The sequence below is a fragment of the Callorhinus ursinus genome, unplaced genomic scaffold (genome assembly GCF_003265705.2).
Source record: "Callorhinus ursinus isolate GAN/ISIS: 27379988/994484 unplaced genomic scaffold, GSC_fseal_2.0 scaffold9, whole genome shotgun sequence".
Classification (NCBI taxonomy): Eukaryota; Metazoa; Chordata; class Mammalia; order Carnivora; family Otariidae; genus Callorhinus; species Callorhinus ursinus.
The window spans coordinates 34,330,931-34,356,657 of NW_027397071.1; the positions used below are offsets into that span (position 1 = coordinate 34,330,931).

The window sequence follows — 25,727 nt, forward strand, 5'->3', positions numbered from 1 at the left end:
TTGACAACTTCTGAGTTTTATCCCACAATTTTTTTTTGCCACCTGAAAGAGTTTACCTTTGTCACTTAGATTCATTTTGAAAAATCCCATGGGAGTTCCCTGATATTCCTAGGTTAGATGAGTGCTCATTTCTGGATCACTTGACTTTAGTCAGGGTAGGTCTAGGGTTATGTAGGAACATTTCAGTTTTGAGAGTGTCATGTGAATGGGGAAGAAGTTCCAGGAGAGAGGAAAGGCAGGTTACTTGGCGGGCTTAGAGGCTGAGGGGGAAGCAACAGTGCGAGGGCTACGTCACGTGCCGCCACCCTGCCGAGGAACAGTCACGAGGCCATCACCACCAGAAGGAAGTTTCTGCCAATCCTTTTCTCTCCGTCTGTGCTCCTCTTTTACCGCCTAACACCACTGTGGAGCTTCTTGGAAAAGGTTTTCTGGAATCTCCCTAACACAGAAGTGTCTAAGTAAAACCAAATTCAGCCAGAAAAGGGGCATTTTGGCCTTGCTGCTGCACAAACCATTGTTAAAAAGAAGATCCATGGAAGCAGTTCATATTCCTGAGCTTTTCAGAAGAGTTAATACAATGATTCTGCACGTCAGAAATTGTTTTCTTCAGGATATCAGAGCAGTATCTATTTTCTAATCAACAGGTGAACTTTAGATAAATCCTGTTAATGCTGATGTAAGATGTACTAATCTTTAAGACACATTTGGGAGAGAAGGTGACTTGGGGGGTAAGGCAGGAATCAACCATCAATGACTACACAGGTTCAATCCTTGTCTATAGTTAATGGCACAGGTGTATGTAAGAATTGTATATTTTTCTGTACGGCTTTTTTCCTCTCTCTCTCTCTCTCTCAGACTCTCTTTTTTAAGTGGCTCAGAATAACCTCCTGTGGCCAATTGTGAGTTGAAGATAATTAGCCTTTAATTATCACCAGTTACATTTTCACCTGTTCCACTTGCAAATCCCCCAGAACTTCTAGTTTTCCAATTAGCGTGCTCATCCTCCAACAAGCAAGTGTGGGGAAACAGCCTCTCCCTTTGGGAACTAACCCCTTCCCCACTAACCTTTCAAGTCATATTTTAGCTAGGCTAAGAACACCCTGGAGAGGATCGACGTATTTTTATTTGCAATATCTGTCTGCAGAATCTCAGATCAAATGTGTGCCCTCAGTGCAGTAGCTGAATCCAGGTAGACATTGGGAATACCATCTCTGGGGAGATCAGAATCATGAACAGTACAGGAGAGAAGAACAGAAGAATTAAAATTCACTCAAAGAGGCAAAACCTTATTTGCAATTTAAAGAAGAGTTTTCTGTTTTCCTTTTCTCGGTTGCATATAGATAAAAGTCAAATGCAAAACACTAGAGTGGGGAAAAAAATTTCTGAGTGTATTTTTTCATCTTCTATCGGGAGACTGAGTATGTCATTCAAGCAAGAGACAGAAAGGACTCTTAACTCACACTGAGGAAGGTGAGGGTGGTGTAAGTTTAGAAGAAGTAAAATACATAAATAAATATATAAGTGGGTGAAGAAACTTACACAATTGAGAAGAATTCACTGGCAACAAGCTGGCAAATGTAAAATAAAACATTCACTAATCCCCCAAAAGAACACTGTAAAGGAAAAAAGGGATAACTCACTTCGCAGACCTTTTGAGGTTCTACACTTCTGTTATCACATGGTGTCATATACACCTGATAGGAAAACTATAGAGAATCCTTTAGAAAGGCTCTTTGGGGAGCACATACTCATTGGCATGCTAATCATTTATCAGGATGTAAATAATTTAACGATAATGTAGCCAGGGTCCCCAGGGTAAATAATTTCCTTTCCATTACTGTGTATGACACAAATACCCATATTATTTTCCTTGAAAATTACAGTACTTATTTAATACACTTTGATCCCGCTACAAGTTTTGTCTTATTAATCCACATTTTAAAGCAGGTAAGTGGAAGAGGTTATTTACCAACTCACGGATGAAGAAATAGAAGACAAAGGGTCAGCTTGGTCACGAGAATGAGGTAAATACCTATGGTATCCAGGGTTTCGAGGCCGCTGATTTGGCTTACTGTTCACTAGTTCTTCATGTGAGTTTTAATTAACTTGACATACTTTGTTCTAATTGTAGGAAATAAAAAAAAAACACACAGTTAAAGTGTTATTTGACCTAGTATCAAATAATGTCATGTTAAAATTTAATGTCATAAATAACCAAACAAATCTTGCACCTCGCAGTATGCAAGTTATTGAGACGAGTGTCTTGAGAAACTCATGTGCAAAGAGTTGTATGTGATATTCCTTTTGAGTGGCAGGATTTGCAAGTTGCACAAAGCAAATGCAGTGACATGATTTAATCCTCCAGTTTTTGGCACTTTTATTCCTCCAGCATGGGGGAAGGATGATATTAAAGAAAGATGTAAGGAATAGTGGGAAATGGAAAGAATCAAAAGATGGCAGAAGCAAGAATTGAAAAACACCTATATTTAGCCGCTTGAATTACTTGTTATGCCCATATAAGCTATTAATTTCAAATGAGAGAGTAATCTGCCTAGGAAGGTAATGAGTTCATATAGAGTTTTAATAGTTATATTTGAAAATGCTGCAAAGGGGATGACGTTTTGTAGGCCTGCATGTCTGTCGTCTCTAGTACTTCTTACAGGGGCTGCATGTACTTCTCACCTGGGGGAGAGCGGGGTTGCAGTTTGCAATGACCCTGCATCATTGGCCACTACTGTGGGCTTCACTGCTTACACAATCCTTTCTCACAGACAGGACCAACCTTCTTGTCATTGCTACATATCCCACTGTTTGGGTCTCCTGATGCTTTTGCTTCCCAGAAGCCAATGACTTTGTTGCCTGACAATCTTTTTAGCTAGTCTTCAAAACTATGGTTTCCAGGCTTCTTTGGGGGAAGTGGTCTAACTTATCTCCTAATACATCAGGAAACGCCTTTAAGTTCTCCAAGCAAATAGTGACCTTGGCAAGTAAAGACTTCTGTTTCTCGACATCTCATGCCTCCAGAGAAACTGACCTTTCTTTCACATTAATTATCTAATATGTGATCTTGAACACTTTTGGGTGAGACAGACTGTTATTTCCTGGAGTCATTAAACTTGAAGTATTTGGACAACTGAGACATCTTGTCCAGTTGACAGCTGTAAGAACTTAGCTTGGAAAAACGAAGGCTTGGCCTCCAGTTCCTGATGTTAGAAGAGACCCACTGTCTGAGAAAGAAGGCGGTCATTGAGCTTAAGTGCAACAAACCAAGGTTGAAGGAAACGTCATTCACACTGAACGGAGAGTAGATAGGGCTTCTGGTGTTTTATTATACTGGAGCAACCCACACTCAAATTTAGTTGTGAAAAACATAAACAGGGCAAGTGAGAATTAAAACACTATTAGGAATCCTGTCTTTCTAATGGGAGAGTAATTGCAGAATGGCATATCCAACCCTGAAATAGTAAATCCTCGAATCTGGGCTCAGTGAAGGCTAGGAATGTTCTTCACGTTTATACATTTTTCTATCCCAAGCCTCTCCTATGTGCCAGGCAAGCAGGAGATACTTGGGCGTAAAGCATTATGGTGAAATTCTTAGTGGTGAGTTAGCTTAGGGGAGTATTATCTTTGTGGTATGGTATTTTTAAAAGTGAGATTACAGTTGACACATGACATATTAGTTTCAGGTGTACAACATAATGATTCAATATTTGTATATATTGTGAAATGCAGTGTTGTAGTTTGATTTGTCATACTGGATCCCTGTCTCCCAGCAGCTGCTTTCATTTTTACATTGATATGTACCTGTACATGTTTGTGTGTGAGGTGGAATCCATCAAATACCATGCTTCTAATTTGATGCTATATATTGTTCATGGCACAGAACAAAGAACACTGTATTCCCTATTCTCAGAGATTGAAATTATTTATTCATGGGGAGACATTCATGACAGTGTGTCTAGAAATTGATGAGAACTCTATTACTAATAGCATCTACAGTTAATTGCTGACCTATTATGTGCTAGCTAGTGACCCTTATTATTTACAATTATTATCTTTTTATTATCACAACATATCTGGAAGTTGTGGCTGTGATTCCCAACTGTCAGGTCAAGGCAAGCTCACAAAGGCCTAGGGCAATGATTCTCTAGAAAAATACAGTGACATCAGTTGGTCACTGTACAAACCAGTATCTCAAGGTAGTTCACAGTTTTGACATTAGACTGCTACAGTGACATCATATCTTTCTCTGACATATCTTTGTGAAGCTGGGTTTTCAGTGGTTAATATAATAAAAATAAAATGCCACACAAAATGTCATGTGGAGCAGGAAGAGATGGTAGCAGTATCCACCATCTTTGGAATCAAACTTTTGATTCCAAAGTTTGAGAAGTTGTGCTATGCCCAGTAAGTACTAAGATTTTAGGATATAAATACATATTAAGTTTTTGGATTTAACAAGCTAATAAATAGAACCTGTTAGATGTTTCTTTTGGCCTAAAGGTACTGTGATAAAATTACCAAGATACTAAGTGTGCCTTGAACGAAGAATATTTGTGTTAGTATGTCAGTTAGGACGGCATTGGCTAGAAGTAACTGACTCTGAATTATGGTTATTAAAAAATAAGAGGTTATTTTTTGCCATATAACTTAAAATCTAGGGGTAAGCAGTTCAGTGCTATTGTAGCAGTTAAATAAGATAATAAATGCTGTTTCTTTCTGTCATTCTATTTTGCCCCCATCCCTAACAAGCTATCTCATGATCTCTTGGTCAAAATATGGCTGCTTTTGCCCAGATAGTGCATCCATGTTCAAGGCAAGAATAAAACAGGGTGAGGGAGGTCAGGGACATCTATCTCTAGGATAAGGGAAATAAAAGTTTCCCCATGAGCCACCAAGCAGATTTCTGTTTATATAGTATTGGCCAGAACCATTTGCATAGCCACCCCTTGCTTCAAAGGTGTCTGGGGAAGGGGTTCCTTACCATTTCCTGTAGTGAAGACAGGTGAAGGGATTGAGAAGGGTGTTTTTTACTTAGCAACAGTATCTGCTTCAGTTAAGTATTGCCATTTTTAGGGTTATGGTGTGTTATTTAGAAGGGGTTAATCCTATGAAATGGTTGAGCTGGAATTAAGTTCAAATTTCTCTGTTCCCTAAGGGCATGTTTTTTCAATTATGGTTAAGTACCACATCTACTTTTTTTTTTTTTTATTTCCCTTCCAATTCATGACCTGTTCTTGGGACACTGAAGCATTCCATGGGGGTGAAGGAAAGACTGCATTAGGTCAGAGCATAGGAGCTCTGAAAGCCAAGCAGAAGAGCTTTGGTTTTGTATAACAGGACAGAGGAAGAGACGATGCTTCCTGAAGTGAACACTGGTGTTATAAAATCAGCATACGAGAAGACTCAAACTGGAAACAGTTTGAGTGTTGTCATAAATATGTGTACATCATTGCTTTGAGGCTATCTTTTGACACACCCATTTTGCCAGGATTCCTCAAGTGTTTTGTTACTCTGCTGGCAGAAACATGAAATTACTAATACGATGATTTTTTGTTTCCTTTTCTCTTGTCATTAGGATGCAAAACATTCCTTGAACTGTCTTCTAGGAATTAAAACCATAATGATAAAATATGTTTCAAGGCTTGGGACCTTTTCTCGATAGATACCTCTTACCTGGTTACTCATAGACAAAGACTTGACTTGGAAATGGAAAATGATTATCTTCAGATTCTTCCCCTAAGAATCTGAGGCCCAGTATTTGCAAGAAATGAAGGAGAAGAGAAACAGTTGAGACCTGTTAAAAACAAAAACATTTTTGTTACCAACTTTTGAGCAATGTTTCATTCCAAATATAGTGACATTAGACTCACATCAAGTGTAGGATGTGGGATTGCACTTGTTCAAGTATTTCATTTGGCAGCAGCACAGAAGAGAATATAATTTGCCAAGAAATGCTTCACTCTGTCTCCCTTAGTAAATGGAGAATTCATTATCAATAAGAATCTGTACAGGAGATCTCTTCACTTGGTTACTATGAGGAGTGTGCCCCCAGTTTTTATTAAATGTCCTTCTTTTGCCAGGTTTTAAATTTAGTCATAAAAATTGGATAAACTATAAAAATTGGAAAAACAAAGATGTTTTTGTCTTATAAATCTGTAACTTGAAATGACCTGCATTTTTCCAATGAGGAATAGTATTTGGCTTAGTATTCTTTCTGCTTAAAGGAAACACATTTAGATGGCCAGGGATAATATGACAATATGTAAGTTTTCCTATGTAGAGGAAAAAAATCTATTACTGTTAGCCCTTCTGGTTTATTAATAAATTATTTTTATTAAATATTCCCCATGACTTTATGTTGCACCATGCAATAATTATTTGATTGATTATACTTATAACACTCATAAAAGGATATGTTTCATTTGTGAAACATACATTAATTAAAGACAATATTTAAAAATGCAAAACATAGTGATTATACACAGCCATGCTGCTTTTGAAAAAGCAGACTTACTGTTTTCAAATTTATAGTTGCTGACATTTTTTGTCACAGCGTCATATTGCCCAGCAGCACCTTGCAAAGCAGTTAATTACTCTTTTGGGCATACAAAAACCCTGTACATAAGCCTTGACAAAGAAAGGAGGAACCATGGGTAAAGGTATTTCTTCTGTAAGAGACATAGACCAGCACTGATTATATTCACAATTGGCTGTTTTGATGAGTGGCACGAGATGACACATAAGATCTTCTAAGAACTAAAGGCAAGAACTGAAATAAATGTTACTTATAATATTACATTATTTAAAAAGTCATTAGGCATTTCAGAAATCATGATTAGTATGAATGACTTTCCAAATTGACAAAATCTTATGAATCATTCAATTAAGATTATTGTGTTTACTTTAAGCCAAATACTGTACAGCTTGCTGAATAGACCATAATGAAAAAGGTTGACATAATCTCTGTATGTCACGGGCTTGGAATATATAGTGAAAAGAATGAAATATGGAAAATATTGTGACAAGGGGAAGCATGGAGAAGTTGGGAAACAAAAAGAGAAAGTAACAGTCTAGAGGAATTTATGGAGGGCAGTGAAATCTTTGAGGACAAACAGAAGCCCGAATCTGTAGCTAGCTAGCTGAAGTGCATGCGCACGCGCGCGCATGTGTGTGTGTGTGTGTGTGTGTGTGTGTGTGTGTGTGTAGGGTAGAAGGATGTGGGTAGGTGTAGGGAAAAAAAGAATATATATTGATTCATTAACACTGCTAAGATTGACAAGATTGGACAAAGAGAACATTAGTTGGATTTTGAAATAATTCACATCAGAGATTGAGATGACCTGAAATATGGTGAAAACTTGAAATATATTCTGGTAAATTGGATATAGAAGGCAAGAGGAAGCCATTATGAAACCTTAGTTTATGACTCAACTAACTCAGCAGGGCCTATCAGTGAGACAGAAGACAAAGAAAGAGCAGGTTGGAGAGTAGGTCAGAAGGTATGCCCAATTGTATTTGTTGAATTTTAGAAGCCTGGAAGATAATCTAAATAGAAGAATCTTTGCAGTAGGTTACATGTCTGTGAAGCTCAGAAGAGATGTTTAAGCTTGACATATATATTTGGAAGTTATCAACACGCCGATCAGTTAGTATGTGAAGACCCCATACATGCAGATGGAATCTTTCAGGGAGACTATGTAGATTAAGAAAAGGATAAGACTCAGTGTATAACCTGGATGAACATGAACATTAAAGAGATCTAGTAACAAGTGAAATCTAGAGGAGACCAAGTTGTAGTAGCTAAAGAGATACTTTTTCTGAAAAATTGTCATGAAATTTAGCAGAGGTTGACAACCTTTTTCTGCCAAAGTCATATAGTAAGTACTTTAGGCTTCGTGAGTCATACGGTCTTTGTCCCAACTACTCAACTCCGGGACTAGTCAATGCTTCCTAATGGTGCCCAAGGATGAGGTAGGCTGAGGACTGAGATGTGTCCTTAGAGTTTAATGTAAGCAGTCAGTGGTGATTCTGGTGAGAGCACACTTTCTGTGGAGTGTCGCAGTATCTGGAGGAATGGATGGGAAGTGAGGAAGAGGAGGCAGCCTGCAGATGAGAACTAGGTGAAAACATTTACAGGAGAGAAGTAGAATTGTAGCTGGGGGAGCTGGAGGTAGAGGAAGATCTTTATTTATTTATTTTTTGCTTTTTTGTGTGTGTGTTAAAAAATGAGTCCTCAGGTTATTCAAATGCCAAAGTGTAGAAGTCAGTAGAATGGGTAAAGGGATTCAGTTTTCTGAGAAGGCAGAAAGGGTGGCTATCTGAAGGAGATACAGAAAGATTATTTTTCAGTTCAAGGGAGGACACAACACACCCTCATTTTTAATAGAAGGGAAAGAAGGAAGGGATGTTTGTAGTTTGGCAATGAGATGTAGAGAGAATCCCCTAGTACTGATTTCTATGGAGTAGGAATCTATTCATTGTCAAAATAAGGGGAAAGATCATGGACCCAAATATTTGAGGAGACTGGAGAAGATATAAGTTGAAGTAAGAAAATATGAAAAGGAGTCCTACAAGAGTCTGGAGCCAAATTAATTCCAATGACACCGCTCAGCTAGACTGTGCGATTCCTGACCCACCCCCAATCCTCACCATCCAAGATACAGATATAGATAAAATGGACAGTTGATTCGAAATAAGGAGGGTCTTCTCCAGGCAGATGTGTTGAAAAATCCTGAGATCTGATGAAAGAAATAAAAGATATTGCAAAAGAAACTAAACAGATGTTGAAGAGGTGGATCAAGGAAACTAGATAGGGAAGAGGAGAGGATTGACAGGTTATAAATTAGACACACAGACATGTGTATTAGAAAGATTATCATGTAGAAGAGTAACTCACCTCTAAGGATTCAAAATAAATATACACAGTCATTAAAATCATAAACGTCTCTCTCCAACCTTTATCCAGAACACTGATGCTATCTGCAAGGTCTTTGCAAGCCCAGCCTTCACCAATACTGCCCAGTTAATGGTGATGCACACACATATGGTTCATCGATTATATCGTGAATAAGAATGTACTCTTGTTAAAATTCCTGTACCCTTATTGGCCCATCAGGAACCATGATAGGAAAAGAGACAAAGAGAAAGCCATACAATAAATTATAGGAGAAATAAGTAGGAAATATTTGAAAGTAGTTGTCACTACCTATGAGAAGGCTGCAAAGCAATTCATTATACTTGAGAAAGAGCTCAACTTGCAGTATATCAACTACATAGTTGTGAAAAAGACATGATCACAAATATGTGTTTCAGGGGAATCTGAGGGACTTTGGTCACTACTAGACAAAAATTATAAAAAGGATCAATATCTGGCATTTTAGGAAAATAAGCAATTTGGGTCAAAGCACAAGCATAGCTAAGAATATTTTAAAAGAAACTAGCATGAAGACATTTGCTAAACTTCTACTAATAATGTCTATTATTTGAATCGTTCCCCTCCTTTGTGTCAGTAAATGAGTACTTTCTCTCATTTTAATTCACAGTACTACATTGCCTTCTTGACTGTTTTAATATTCCATCTTGTAATTATTTGATTCCCAAGCACTGAAAGAGTGTTAGCAGAGGGTTACACAAAAGTGTTTAAAAGTCGTTAACATTTGTGATGTTTCAAATTAAGAAAAAAAATTTACACCAAATTAACTCTCCTTCTCAAATCACACAGAGAATATGTCATTCCTATATACATATATATATATGCACACACAAACTATACATATATATGTATTTGCTTGTTTTTCCAAATGTTAAGAATGTTTTCCTCCTGCCAGGAAAGGATTATATTTTATCAAGTCCTCAGTTCACTTCAGATCACTTTTTTTTTTTTTTTTTTTTTTACCTTTTCACTCCTTTTTAAACTTTAAGGTACAATTTAACTCTAAGTCACCATGGAATAAGTTAATGGAAATTATTTGAGAACAGACAACCAGATCCTTTTAAAAAGTTAATATGAACGCAGAAATTTCAAAAATCCAACACGAGTTCCCAGGAGCGGTGGCTTCCGTCAAACCCTCCACTTGTGAAACAGTGACTGTGGAGGGGAGCTTGAGTGGTCCTGCTCATTTCTATGGTGATGATTGATAGGGTGACCTCATTCAGGACCTGAGAAAGACAATTTACTGGCTGACAAAATGTTGCCCTCTATATTTACGTTTCCTCAATATGAAAAACAGCCATAGCACTTGGGGTTTTAGTTTTTAGTTTATTAACCTGCTGTGTTTCACATGAAAATATTTTCAATTACCAATTATTTGTAATAACATGAAGTCTTCTTTTAAGAACAAAGTTTAAGTGCTTTTAGCACAAGTTCATCACCTAAATGTTATTTAAAATACAGTCTTCTGTGTTACTTTGGAATATGGTCTGTTTTATTTATTTAATTATTTAAGGGACGAACTGCAATCCCATATTAACAATTTATTTCTTTCCAAAAACCCTAAAAGCATACTTATTTTGAATGAGTGCACGAGAGAAGCACATTAATGTTGGAAGTAATAATTAAGCTGCCTTTAGTCTATCTACAAGCCCAGTCTCATTATAAATAAAGACAAACAAGTGCGACATAAAGAACACTTATTCCTTTTTAATGGACTTTTAAGTTAGTTTCTCAAATTGTTGATGAATGTAATAAAATTAAATTAAATTAAAAGAAATGTCAAGAAGAAAACAAATTTAAAAATTAGCAAAGCCCACAATAAATTTGCAATTTAATTTGTCCATTAAAGGTTTTAAAGGGGGTTAATCTTGGCAAAAAGAAAAAAAAATTGACACTCCAGCTTTAGCAGGAACAATTATTATCATTGCAAATTACTTAAACTATTAAGCTGAGAATAACTCAGAAATATCATTAGCAGTCAAATTACTGAAAAAAAAAACTTGTTTTCTTTCCCTCTTTGTTTAATTTAAACTTAATGTCTGCTTATTCTCACACAAGCAGAAAATGCTGATAAATAATTCCAGAGCATGCCTAAACATCTCCCTTCACAGCTAGCTTCTAATTTGATCTCTGGAGACCCTTCACAGTAGCTGAATAAAATATTTTCATTTATTCTAGGAGAGCCTACACCACCATACGTTTCTAATCTCGAGCTGCTTAGTAATGCCTCTAGATGAGGTCCTCAGCAAATCATTAAACTTGTTCAATAACAACGTTACAAAACACAGGAGATTTGCCGTTAGTGAAACAAAGAAGTTTTTCAAACAGGGGAAAAAAAACTTTAATAAGCCAACTTGAGTTTCTAGGGCAAGTTTGAGAGATTATTTAACATTTTAAATTTCCTGGCAAGTCACAGTACACGGAGACTTCAAATTCGCGGCGTCAGAACGTTTCACGAGGGCCATCCTTTCAAACCGCTAAAGTCGAGTGTGCGAGAATGCTTGGCCGGTAGAATCTCGTGTGCACCGGGTGCCTCAGTTGTGTGCCCGCGGCCGCAGGCTGTGCGCACGACCTCAGCTCTGCGAATACAGGAAACGCGGGACTATACATTTGTTTGTTTTTTAATAAAAAAAAAGTGATGATCAGATGATGTACATTACTTCACGCAAAGCGATCTTGGACCATCAGAGTACAATCTGATGAAACAAAATGTGACCAGTTAATTTTTCCTTGTAGGCTAGGAATTCATAAGTAGTGATAATTTACCAATTAAAAAAAAAATGGTAGGAGAATGAAACAACTTTTTAATATATTAAGGGATCAGATTCCACAGCAGGAAGGGGATGGCATCTGATGGTCCGGGTGGAAGCAGACAGACTCTGGGGCAAGTTTAAGGGTTTTAAATCCCAGCAGCCAGGAGGAGGAGGAGAAAGAGTGAGTCATGTCCCTTGACAGCTCACTGGTCTGTTTTGTTGTTGGATTATTGTATTTTTATATTAAAAAAAAAAAAACTTCGTAAAAAAGTTTGTGGAGGCAGAGGTTCAGTGTCAGAGTTTTCTTGTACAGAAGGAAATTCAAACAAACAAGTATAGAGATGGAAGTGGTAAAGAGAAGGTATTCCCTGTAAATCTTTAACTTTTCCACTCTAAGTTCCCAGGTTATGAAGTGTCCTTTAAAACAGTTCACCCAATGGCAAAAAAGAAAAAAAAAAGTGTTTTAGTTAATCTTATTGTTTTTTTTTTTTTAATTTTTTTTAAGGATTTTATTTATTTATTTGAGAGAGAGAGAATGAGAGACAGCATGAGAGGGAGGAGAGTCAGAGGGAGAAGCAGACTCCCTGCTGAGCAGGGAGCCCGATGTGGGACTCAATTCCGGGACTCCAGGATCATGACCTGAGCCGAAGGCAGTCGCTTAACCAACTGAGCCACCCAGGCGCCCTAGTTAATCTTATTGTTTTCATTTCATGGTCACATGATTTCCTCGGCTATCAGAGCACTCCCTGCTCTTGAACTGCTGAATTAATTGCATGCATTTTTCCTTCACCAGCTCTTCCCTTCCTAACCTTCGCGTTCTTTTGTCAGCCTTTCGCCCTAACAACTTCCTTACCTTCCTTCTTTGTGGGGAATAGAATTTTCAGAAGATCTTAATGCGTATTAGAGACAAGGAGAAGCGCAGAGGGGAGACCACTGGGCAGCCAGCGCCTGTCACCCTGCAATACTTTAAGAAGCTGGGAGGAGCTGACAGAGTCTGTTCTCGTGCATGTTCCCTGAGTTAACCCAGGGATGCAGCGCTTAGAGCTCTTGTTACAGCTACGATCAAAGTTACACTTACTGAGTGTTCAAAAAAAAACCCACCAAAATATATTTTTAGACTAAAAGAAGGAGTCTTATGTTAGTAGAAATGGAGAATTTGCACATTACCTCTAACAAAGTTCAATTAATTCATTATAGCTTTTTCTTTGTTCTTATAATGGTTACTACCCAGATTTAGAAATTAGAAAAATGATCCATAAAAATTGTACTAGTATACGTACATGTCTATAGTCATGTACTATGTGTATGTGTATATAGAGGCCAATTAATACCAACTACATGGCCGTTGTTTGGAAAAATATCTTCTAATACAAAAGGGCTATGGTGCCCCACTCCTTCAGGGCCCAGCATAGATGCAAATACTGTCCTAGTTAATACTTGAATTGCAAAGCATTACTCTCTGTATGATTACTTTCTGGGAGTTCACTTTCACACCTGAAAATGCTCAGTTTCATTCACATTATAAATAATTTTTTCCCTGCTGGTTGAGATATTTTCATGTATTTTGAATTAAAAAAAAATCACGGGGAATTATTTTCACAAACAGACATTAATGAAAACAAAGTCTGTGTGTACTGAGGGGAGAAGTGTGGGCTGCCTTCATGGTTCTTACGCCTAGAGACAAGGGGCCCAGACATCCCTGGGACTCATGATCATGGCCATGCAGGGTAGGGTGTAGGGATGTTGGCTTGAGACTTCTGGGATGTTGCCTGGGTTTGGGCACAGATCTACCAAGTGCTGCTAGCTGTGTGACCTTGGGCAAATTATTTAATTCCCCTTTATTGCAGCTTCCTCATTTGGAAAATGGTGAGAAATATTCCTATTCTGGGTTGCTGTGTGAATTCATTGAGGAAAAACACAAAAGTACTTCTTTGGCACCTAAAACGTTGTAAGTAGGCAATCATGATTTATTATTATTGTTACTGTTATGGCATGAAGATCAAGGTGCAACTAGATGGAGTCTATTTATAATCGTTGAATTTCTGTTTATGGCATGAAGATCTAGTTGCACTAGATGGAGTCCATTTATAATTGTTTAATTTCTGTTTCACACACTGACACAAAATACTTCGTCATTTACCTACCAAAGTGTTCCAATCATAGGTCGTCTAAATCAACTATTCTCATACTTTTCTGACTAGCCTTCACTGCATGTATAGCTTAGTTATTTGAAGCGTGTCCCCTGAGATCAGACAGAGATGAATGTGCATTCAAGTTCCTCTGCTTACCAGGCAGCATAACATAGTGGTTAAGTACATGGACTCTGACTCTACCACCTGCTGGGAATATCACTATAAACTGGAGATATATATAATATATGTGATCCTGCTACAAGAGTTAAGTATCTTTGTATTTATAGACACCTTAGAATCATATGTAGCACACAGTAGTGTTATACATTTGTTTTTAAGAAGTCTCTACCAGTGTGAGTCTCTCTGAGCCTCAGTTTGCTTACTTAAAATATCAAAATAACAATTCCTCCCTCATAGGATTTTGGGGAGTGTTAAATGAAATAATGCACATACAGTGCTTATTAATTCTCTTAATTCTCTATCGTGATTTTCACCACTCCTCAAGACAACTCTTCTGAAGATATTCTCCTAAAATATTCTTCTGCTAATGGTTTTTCCACTTTAAGAAATGCCTTCTTTGTTCCCTGTGGAGTAGCTATACTTGCAAGCCTAGCTTCATTTCCATTCCCTGCAGTCCACACTAACATACCAACATATCCCTTCTTTAATAGATTATTCAAAGAACTGCATCTAACATGTTGTTTATCAAGACTGGCTCCTACTTAGGCACATAAGTACAGTGGAAAGATCATAAACTATGTCATCAGAAAAACTAAACTTTAAGTCTTGGTGTACTAGATGCACCACCCAGTTGGGAAAGATACTTCATGTCCCCAAAGCTCAGTGTATTCAAACATAAAACCTATGTTCTATGTTATTGAGAGCAGTCACCTATCCAATGTATCTTATCTTGGGAGTGGTGGCAGGTTGCTTTGACCAAAAATGGCAGAAGTGTCCAAACAAAGTCCAAATCAGAGGGTAGGACCCAGGACTGCCTAAATCAAACATCAAAATATGTCAAATTTATAATAACGTCATGTGTTTTGTACATTTGAGTTCACAAATCACCTTAAGAGATATGTAATGCTCATTTTTCTAGGTGGAACACTGTGGCTCTGGAAAGTTAAGAAGTTCTGTAATATCATTTATTGCTACTTTTACTTTACCTTGCTACCTCACATCAGTTGATGAGCAGCCCAAAGTGTGAATGAAAAGAGAAGAGGCGTTCCACCATTTGGTCTGGGGCATAACAGGGAAAGTGCTAGGGATTAAATTTATCCCAGCACAAACTAAGCCATTTCATTTTGTCCTAAGTTTCTACGTTCACGTGTCGTGCTTATCTCTAGCAGTAGAAGACTACTACATAGATTTACCGTACCCCAGGGGACAGTTTTGGACATCATGAACAAGGTCAATTTTTTCTTAACATTACCCTCCAAACCCCTCTGACCATTCTATGAAGTGTTCGCCTGCCCTCCTCTCCTGTCATATAACTGAGACTTTATTTTCCTATCTGTCTACTAGCATTCTCATTAGCAATTCCCATTCACTAGTCTCTAGGCATGATGGTAATTATTCAAAAAGATCTTTACAGTTCTTTCCTTTGTTTTACTGTGGGAGGTAGCAATCTTTGCCCCCCTCTCAAACCTCCCACCCCCGTTTGCTCCATAGTGCCAGATTCTAAAGATTTTTTAGAGTCAGACTGAGCCATAACACGTTGCAATGTATCACCTAGTTTAGATAATGGCAATCATGATTTATTTTTCTTCAATAATAGATTACCCTTAATGTCATTTGTGATATTTACTATTGCTGAAGGACAGTAAGAGTGATCATCTCTTGCCATGTGAGCAAATCAAAACTACAGCTTCTTTTTGTTTATCACTTGTAGTGACTCTAATTCTTCTGTTGACATCTGTATCATTTATATCTCTTTCCTTAGTTCTAGTGAGGAAACTCCGAATAAATCTGTTAGGCTTTAGGTATTCAAAATTGCCAATTTGTATTTGCTCACATTAGCACTTTACCTTTCAAATGGTAATTTTAGCTTTTTCACAATTTTTAAAATAACACCTTAACATAAAAATATGGTCTTATAAGAGTTTTTCTGGAGTGCTGATAACTGTTCTGAATGGTTGTCTAAATGGCTATCCGTGTCCCATAAGCAGTCAGCAATACCACCTAAATATAACTAGAATGCAAGCTCTCTTAACCACTTCCATGATCTTACTTGCTAAATTATTCAACACTCTCCAATAGCACTGTAAATCAAACTCACTCATGCTCATAGACATTGTGGTAGGCACAATTCTGAGAGGATTTCCAAGATTCGAAACCCCTGTTGTACATGTCCTATATAATCCCTCCCCTTCTCTAGGCATGGGGCTGTGACTATGATGGATTTCACGCCAGTAGTTAGGTTATGATATATGACAAAGGCGAAGTGATTTTGCAGATGTAGTTGAGGTCCCAAATCAGTTGAATGTTAGTTAACCAAAATTATCCTGGGTGGGCCTGACCTAATCAGGTGAGCCCTAAAAGAAACTGGACCTTCCTAAACGAAGAGATTCAAAGCCTGAGAAATTCTCTTGCTGACTTTGAAGAAACAAAGAGCCATGATTTGAATGGCCTATGCAGACAGCCATGCAGCAAGGGACCATGTGTGGCCTCCAGCTGTTGAGAGAAATACCTGGCTGACAGCTAGCAGGAAAACAGTGATCTCAGGCATACAGCCCCAAGAAAATAAATTCTGTGAACACGCAATGAACTTGCAGTTGGTCTTTCTCTTGTGGAGCCTCTAAATGAGGATGTAGCTAGCCGGTGTCTTAATTTTGGCTTTATGAGACCCCGAGCGGAAGACCCAGCAGACCTGTCCCAGACTGCTGACCCACAACATCTGGGAGATAACAAGTATATGCTGTTTTAATCTGCTAACCTTCTGTCAATGTGTTACACAGCAATAGAAAACGAATACAGAATCTAAAGATTTTGTTTTGTTTTGTTTTGTTTTGACAGAGAGAGAGAGTGCACAAGTAAGGGGAGAGGCAGAGAGAGAGAGAGAGAGAGAGAGAGAGAGAGAGAGAGAGAGAGAAGGAGGCTCCCCAATGAGCAGGGAGCCCAATGTGGGGCTCGATTCCAGGACCCTGAGATCATGACCTGAGCTAAAGGCAGACGCTTAACCGACTGAGCCACCCAGGCGCCCTGAGGTAAACTTTTAAATAAAAACTTTATTTGAAGTAAAGTTTAAGTTGAAAGAAAGGAACTTCTGTCAAATTAGTTAGAGGGAGTCAGTTTCAAAGAGTAGGATAGGAGAAAATACCTCAAGTCGAGAAGGAAGCTATAATGAGTTGGTTTTCTATACCTTTAAGTCCTCTTTGCTTTTTAATGAGGTATAAGGTAGACATAGATGTTGATATCTAGGTAATAAATATGTATCTTTTTATGTATCCCCATGAAGCACTGGTATGTCGATGTAACTGTCAGCGACCAATTGGGAAACTAGGAATCTCTCAACATATTTCAAAAAAAGAGAATTTAATATAGGAAATTGATTACCTAAATCATGGGAGGACAAGAAGCGATCCCTAACTCTAAAGGTACTCAAAGAGATAGTAACCCTGCCTGCATCTGGGGCTGCCTTATAGAAGGTAGAACCACATGGGGTCCACTCTATGGGTGCCCATTGAGCGAGTGGCTTATCCAAGTAGGACCTTAAAGCATAGGATCTGCTGGAGATTCCACATGAATCTGAGAGAAAGGCAGAAACCTACCATGCTCTCTCTTCTCATTCTGTCCTCTGGTCTTCTACAGTTCCTCCCAGTGGTTGCACATGCCCAGAAGTCAGCAAGGAGAGGAGCCTGGGAAATAGTCCCTGCCATAGAAAAGGGGAATAAGGGCAGAGTAAGAAATAAATCTGGGGGCTCATAGGCAAAGGTTCACAGAAGCGGATATTAACTCCATTTCTTAAAGTTGGGTAGTGGATGGCAGAGTTGGGATTTGAAGCAGGGAACTTACCACATTCTGGCTCTCCACTATGCTACAGTGAAAACAGAAACTACTATCAGTTCAGCAATAACTGAAAATATTCCAGAAGAATTCACGGAAAGAATACATTCTACATTCAAATAGTGAAATCCAGCTGGCATCTAGAAATACATAATGAATAGTACACTAGTTAAAATACACTAGTTAAAAAGCCTGAATTTTAGATTTCCTTTGTTTGGTCCACTCATCCTGTCCTGCTTACAAAGAGGCAGGTTAGACAGAATTCCCATGGTGGCTGAAATATAAACAGGTAATAAGCAGAACTTATGACAGTGGATGGTATGTGATGCTAATCAGGGGCATAGTCACCAAGATCTATATTTCTCACACTTTGATGCACTGTCTATAGAAACATTTGTGGGTGTTAATTCTGACGTAGGTGTTGCACTGTTAGTACACCTTATCACTGTTACGATAATTGGCCTTGTTCCTTCTCAATTACTTTGTAAGAGTAATTATCTGAGACCATGTTGTAGCAGTTTGGTCGTGCAAGAGAATTTGTTTTTGTGTACCACTTAAAATAAACCTGGCTTGTCGAGCTGTTGTTTTACCCATCCCTCTTGCTCTCTTTCAATTTAGAGAGAACTCTCAGAGGTAAACCACAGGAAGGTTCACACATGAAAATTCCCTGAGGTCAAAGCTAGTAGCCGTGCCAAGTTGGAGATTCTAGGCATATGACAGCTCTTTGGGAGTTAGTTTTCACATTGCCTGCCAAATGGGAATTTGACATAAGCAAGGCGAACACTGGGCTTCTTGCAACTTTACTTGTGAAGGTGAAAAATGAAGATGCTTCTAATTAGCAAAAAATGGTTTGTAACAACAGCTCGAATTCCAAATCCTGTGGTTGGTAAAGCATACATATGGAGGTATAGCTAAGTTCAGTTGCCAAAATTTACAATCCATTTCCTTTCTGCAATATTTGAATCCATATGGGTATTAGAGAGATCCAATTATTGTCAAAGCGGCTTCCATATTTATAGGACAAGATAGTTAAGCTTGGGCACCTTTTTAAGATGTGTTCAAGTTTAATTTCAAAGTCCATAATCCACTTAGTTAAGGCAGAATACTAATAGATGGCTGCCTCAAGGTGATTTTTTTTCCCGCTCTTAAAATATGATAAAAATTACATGTTGGAGTATCTTAAAACAATTTGAGAATGAAATTTTTAGGTGTTCAAAAGGAAGCACATTTTAACATTATTTTAAAATTTTGGTCACACTTTGACTAAAAGAAAAATAATCCAGAGAAATAGAGATTTCCTTTAACTCTCTTTTATAATAAACGTGTGGATTTAAGGAAGAAGGTAGCAGCAGTAATTTCATATATGAGTGCCCTTATAGGTAAAAGTTTAAACTGTAAATCTTAACTTGTACTAATATAAATTATTATGTTTTATACATACAAAGTATGAGATGAACAGTCACAACATTTTTGAAAAAAACAGTATAAGTATGCCTTAATTTCTTTAGGGATGTTTGGTGATATACATCTTAAAGATACGTTTCACTCTCCACTACAATTTTCAATACTGAATATTGTTTTCAAAAAGGCAAGACATTTCACAATAAGTGGCTATTACTGCAATAATTTATATGGTTCTGCATGCATATTAGTAAACATAACAAATGAACATATCTGTACTTATCTTTGTTTTTCAAATATTTCAATCATTAAGAATTTACAGTAGCCTCCATAATTTGGAATAGGCAAAAAAGAATATTTAATGGTTTGCACATATTTTAAAACTTGATTATTTTTACAGAGATTTGTTTTTCCTTAATACTACTAAATGCTAATAAGTAATCTGACTATAAAGACGACATCATAAGCAATTATAACTTTATGATTTTATTTGTTAAAATATCACTGATTACTTTCAGTATACTGCCATGAACATTAGCTGCTATCCTCATGTATATAGTTAGATTTGGGGTTGCATGTATAAAGACGACCCTCAATTACTGCTGAACTTTTGTAATTGCCTCTTGTAACCCTTTAGGAATCATATTCTTTCAGGCCAGGTAGGGTTTTGTGAACTCACTGTCATGTTTGAAGTACCTATTCAATTGTTGAATGGTAAACATAATTGGTAATTAAGAAAAAAATATATAGGTGTATCTATGTCACAGGTAGGTTTCCTTGGGAAGCAGATTCTGAGTTAAATACTGGTGTGCGGACGGTTTGTTAGGTTATGCTCTTGGGGTCCCCATCTATGGAAGGAAAAGGGAGGAAGCAGGATTAGACACCGAGGAAGCTGGGCTGCAGAGCAGTGTCAACAAAGGTCTTAGCTGACCCCATGGTGAGGTATGAAGTTAAGATGGTTAGGGGAGGGGACTGAGCCCTTATCACATCACTTTGTTTGGTCACTGGATATGGGCTGCTTAGGAAAGAGGGCATCATCTTGGGTGAGGCAACTCTCTTCCGACAAGACAATACAGAAAAGGCCTACGGTTGTGGGCTATCTATTCACACAACTACATGCAGGTGGGACATATGTTCATCAGTCTTAAAGGGAATCTGCCCATGGTGTATTCTGGTGCCCACCACAGCCTTTCGTAAGTCAACTTTCTGTAGGATTCATCAATGAAATGTGTAATATTGGAAGTTGACCTATAATTCATTCATTCCTTTATTTATTCACCAAAAATTAAGTATTCTCCATTTTTTTAAAGATTTTATTTATTTACTTATGTTTATTTTATTTAGGATTTTTAAAGATTTTATTTATTTATTTGACAGAGAGAGAGAGAGACAGCGAGAGAAGGAACACAAGCAGGGGGAGTGGGCGAGGGAGAAACAGGCTTCCCGCTGAGCAGGGAGCCTGATGCGGGGCTCCATCCCAGGACCTTGGGATCATGACCTGAGCTGAAGGCTGACACTTAACCGTCTGAGCCACCCAGGCGCCCCAAGTATTTTCTATTCTTTAACTAAATAGTTGGCACATAATAAGAACTCAATAAATATGTATTGAACGAATACATGAATGGGTAATGACCAGTTTGAAGGAAAGAAATGTGCTAAGACTTGCTCAAATAGGTATGAGTGCTGTTTTTCCTTCATTGGTAGTAATGTTTGTTGAAGAAATATTCTCAGTCGATTTTGGTGATTTCCATTCCTATCTCCCCTTTGACTGTGTACTTTATTTAAGAAGGCAGTAATTGTCTTTTCGTCTTTATAACCACAGGATCTAGCAAAGTTTCTTGCTTATAGAAAGCATGTCATAGTGTTTTTTGCATCAGTGAAACAGCTTTACGATGCACCTTAAATGTGATGGCAGTAGATATGAACTGTATATTAAAGACCATGAAAGGATTGCCATTAAAACAGAAATTAAGCTAGTAATCTCAACCATTTGAAGGTTGAGGAATCAGTGTGGAAGAGGGATGGCAGGAGTGAGGTCAAAGATGAGTCTGATCGCTAGGTTATTATGAGAAATCTGGCAGGAATGGAAGGACGGAGCAAAGGCAATGAACGTGAGGATGAGATGGGATGGCTTCAGTTGTTCATTGGTAAAAGATTAGATGCATGTATGAGGACAGAGGATATGGGGGCAAAATGGAGGGAAGTTTTAGCGCATGATAGAATTAAACACCTCCACAGGGAAGTGAGAAGCAGCTAGTACCACACAACAAACAACTTCTGTGTGATGACGAGGCTAGCATTATTTGGGTTAGATGTTCTTGTCACTTCCTGCCCCGCTCTGTTCATCTACCCCTCCTTCTGCAGCCATAATTAGATAGGGTATTTCAAGTCCCGTGTTCTATTAGGCTAGAATTTAAGAGCGTTGTTTGGTAAAGTTTAAAGACCTATCATATTTCTGACAAGAAGGAATTAAGATTTATTCTACTGTTATATTTCTGGAATTTTAAAATCCAAGAGTCACCACTTCAGTGCCTCTGCTTTAGAGAATGACGTGATCAGCTTCGTACACAAAGAGAACTAGGTTCTTTTGCTGTTCTCCTTCCTCTCCTCTTTTCCCTCTTTCTCCTTTCCTTCTTCTAAACCTTTCTTTCTTTCTCTACTTTCCCCTTTCTTTCACCAAAGAATTTGGGTTTTGATATCCTTTTTTCCTTTTCCATTTAATATGTAAACGGTATCCTATTCTAGAGCAGACGAAGAAATGATGGTCCAGATTAATTGAAGTTTATTTTTCCAGGAAGCAGCGCTTAACAGTGTACATTCATTAAGACATAAGTAATCTGAGAAAACAATGTGCAATAAACAGTGATGATAAGAAGGAGGAGGAGAAAAAGAAGAACGAATCAAATTTAACTTTCCTAATATCCGAATTGCTTGTTGCACTGAAGAAATCAAATTTAACTTCCCTAATACCCTAATTGCTTGGTGCACGGCTATAACATATATTTGTGGTGTACTTTTGTTTTATTTAGACCTTATTCCTATGATTGAAAATAAATATACTCACGGAATATGGATTTAGGATAAATTTAGTATTTGCTGCATTTGGGCCAAATGCAGCAAATACTATTTTTATTGAAATTATTATTTTTATTGAAATTTAATTTCAATTTCCTCTATGAAAATATGGTTGTAAATATGGTTGTAAATAAAATATCTCATTTTATATTAATTAATTCATATGTAACAAATGTATACATATGTTTCCTTGGTGGCAATCATTGGGCTGAAAATCCTGCTATAAAACATTTATGAATTATCAAGCAGGGACTGAAATTTTGGCTCACGGGAAATACCAGATGTGATGATGTAGCCAAGTGTAAAGTTAGAAAAATATATATAAAGTTGTACATCAGGCGGATTTGTTTATTTGTTTAACCATCAAACTTTGAATATCCTTGCGTTGTTAAAATTATTCCACAGGTCCTGGAAAATGAGACTTTAAATTCCCTAATTCTGTGTGTGTGTGTGTGTGTGTGTGTGTGTGTGTGTGTATGCACACATGCGATCCCAAGGGCATGCAACACTTCTAGCCTCTGACTGGCACAGCGGTAGCCCAGAGGAGAGAGCAAATGGCCAAGTTGGGCCCGTATATGTTATCTGGAATTGAACTATTTCATACTCAGTGCCGTCAATGCTAGAAATGTGTTCTTTACCTTTTTTTTTTGTAACAAAGAAACTTTCCAGTTTGTTTGTCTACCCACAGCTATATGGCTATCCTTGAGCAAGGCATAAGGATATGTTTGGAGGACTACTCATTTTTTTTGGTCTGTTTATTTTAAGCAGGATATTGTATGAAGTAAGACTTTATAGAAAAAAATGTTACTTTGCATGCACTTTTCATCTCTTTAAAGACAAATTATCAGGAGGCATTTCATGGAAAAGAAAGTTATACTATATTCAGTCTGTCCATCTTCATGTTTATCTTCTCTCTGATTTAAGATGAAAGAAGAATCAGAAGCATAGGCATTCACACCACTGCAACTAATCATCTTTACCAACCGTAATTTAAAAAGTGAGAGAATTCTAAAATTTTACCTATATTTGGTGTTTTAAATAGAAATCTTATACATCAGCCTGGGTATTTCATGTTAGATTACAGAAGATAATGTGCACAATATATATCAAAATTAAACTATTATTCAAATGTTCTTATAATAGTAGTCTTTAAACGGCTTAACACATTCCTTTTGACTTTTATTATCACAGAAACCTCTTAGTAATGGTTTTATAAAATGATATTTTTTCTTAGCCAATATTTAATATTTTTTATTAAACTACACTTTTTGTAAAGTCAAACACTGACAATCCTGATGTCCATCTCTAAAAGTACATAAAGGCAAGTTAGCAAGCTATATGTGCATATGCCCTGAATATTCAGTGTTTAGTTCTTCAGTCAAGTTCTCTTCTTGTTCTCTAAGAAGCTCGTATTTGCTTCCAACTTAAAATTCACTGTGTTCCTGCTGCCCCACTTTTCCAACCAAAGATTACCAATAACTCAAAGTGTAGCTCAAGCCCCGCCTAAATTTCCTTCCCCATTGTTTCAGCTTACATTTAATTTCCCATATCCTTCAACTTTCATTGCAATCATTATCCGTAACTTGTGTTGGCCCTTAAAATTTATTACCTTAAGGAGCAATAATAATAACAGCTATGGTGAATTCAGGGCCTACTGTGGTGTAAGAACTGACCTAGTTGTTCTCATAACTAATTCTAAAATATAGAACACAACAACCCTGCAAAGTAAGAATTATTGTTCTCTGTTTTACAGATGAGGAAACTAAATTTCAGAGAGTTAAGTGTTTTTCCACAACTCCCACAGTTAGTGAGTATTAGAATGAGTGCTCAACAGTAGGTCTGGCTCCAAAACTCGTGTTCTTTCTATTAAAAATTTAAAATACCATGTATTTGTCAAGTAAAATAGGCTGAAAGATACTGAAGTCCAGAACCCAAGTTTTAATTAAAAAAAAAAAAGTCCTCTAACTTCCTGGTACACTGCCTTATTTGCTTTAAACCCAGAAAAGGCTGACTTTTTTTTTTTTTTAATGGGCGGGGGCAATGTATATTTCATCATTCTATTCCCACAGGTGAGTACAATTCTTTTTTTTTAAGTTTTTATTTAAATTCCACTTAGTTAACATACAGTATAATATTAGCTTCAGGTGTACAATATAGTGATTCAACACTTGCATACAACACCTGGTGCGCATCACAACAAGGGCACTCCTTAATCCCTATCACCGGCTTAACCCGTGCCCCCAGCCACCTCCCTTCTGGTAACCATCAGTGTGTTCTCCATAGTTAAGAGTCTGTTTTTTGGGTTACAGAAAAGGCTGACTTCAAATTAACAAACTTAGGTAGTTTTATCATTTTTTACAATTTAATGTATTATTAGCAGAAAAGTACTCACAATGAAGGAGTAAGATGTAGGTTTATGATTTCCCTCTGTTGGGAACAAACCATTGGGCTAATTTGGGGGTAACTGTAAAGATCCAGTTTCAAATTTTCCTTTGTGCTCCCAAGTACTTTTTGATGTATTATGAACTCTCTTATGGGGAAAAGTTCAGGTAAAAATAGTGGTGGACACATACAAATAATTTACACTTATAGTCTAATTTAAGTGTATATATGAATAATATATTTGATATTTTTATGACTTACATTGAAAAATAAAGCTAAATAAAACAACACAATTAAAATGATAGGAAACTTTCCTAGTTTTCTGTTTTTGATCTCTAGTAACTCAGGCCATGATGAAGATCAAAGATTCCCTTTGTTCTTTGCACGAAGCCCCAGTGTGAAGGCTCTGTGTCAGTTCTCCCTGTAGCAGAGAATGGTTAAATGTTAGGGAGAGACTATTGCTCACCAATATCTTCTCTACCTCTTCTTCCTTGGTGCTTTGCTCAATTACATTTCATGCAGGCAGGGCCAAATGACTACTTCTGGCCAATGGAATGCAACTGACAGTGTTAGAGGCCACTTCCAGTTCTGATCCCTAAAACTTCCAATCAGTTCTTTATACTTTCCTCGTCTTTAGGACTTAAGGAATGGCAGATCCACTAAGTAGAACAGATGAGGGCCCTGAATGACTGCATGGAGCAGACCCCTTCCCAGCTCCCCAACCTGCAGTCACTGTTCACTATGAAGTGAGCAATTAAAAACCCATGATCAAAATCTCTGTTAGTCTTCGGTTAATGAAAATGAGGAGATGCTTATAGTTAGCATACCTTGACTAATGAAAACTGAATTTCAAAGTGATAATAAACTGGGTCTATTGATTGACAACAAATATGTAAATAACATCCTGAGGTGCTAATTTTCAATGCATTAAATGATATTTATTACAAGTAGATCAATGTTTACTATTTGAAAATAATTACTATAGATTTTACTAGCTAAGGGACATTAAATGCAAATTTGATTTTTACTTAGCCAGAAAGAAAT

The 25,727-nt window shown here is 37.3% G+C and overlaps 1 long non-coding RNA gene across 1 annotated transcript; it reads right to left on the reverse strand.

The window, feature by feature from the left end:
- Window positions 1-1,995: 1,995 nt before the first annotated feature.
- On the reverse strand, window positions 1,996-17,691 carry LOC141373362 (uncharacterized). Its single transcript, XR_012379266.1, has 3 exons — window positions 17,591-17,691; window positions 5,677-5,797; window positions 1,996-2,121 (listed from the first exon to the last, which is right to left on the reverse strand). It is a non-coding gene; the product is annotated as an uncharacterized lncRNA (long non-coding RNA).
- Between the last annotated feature and the right edge of the window lie 8,036 nt (window positions 17,692-25,727).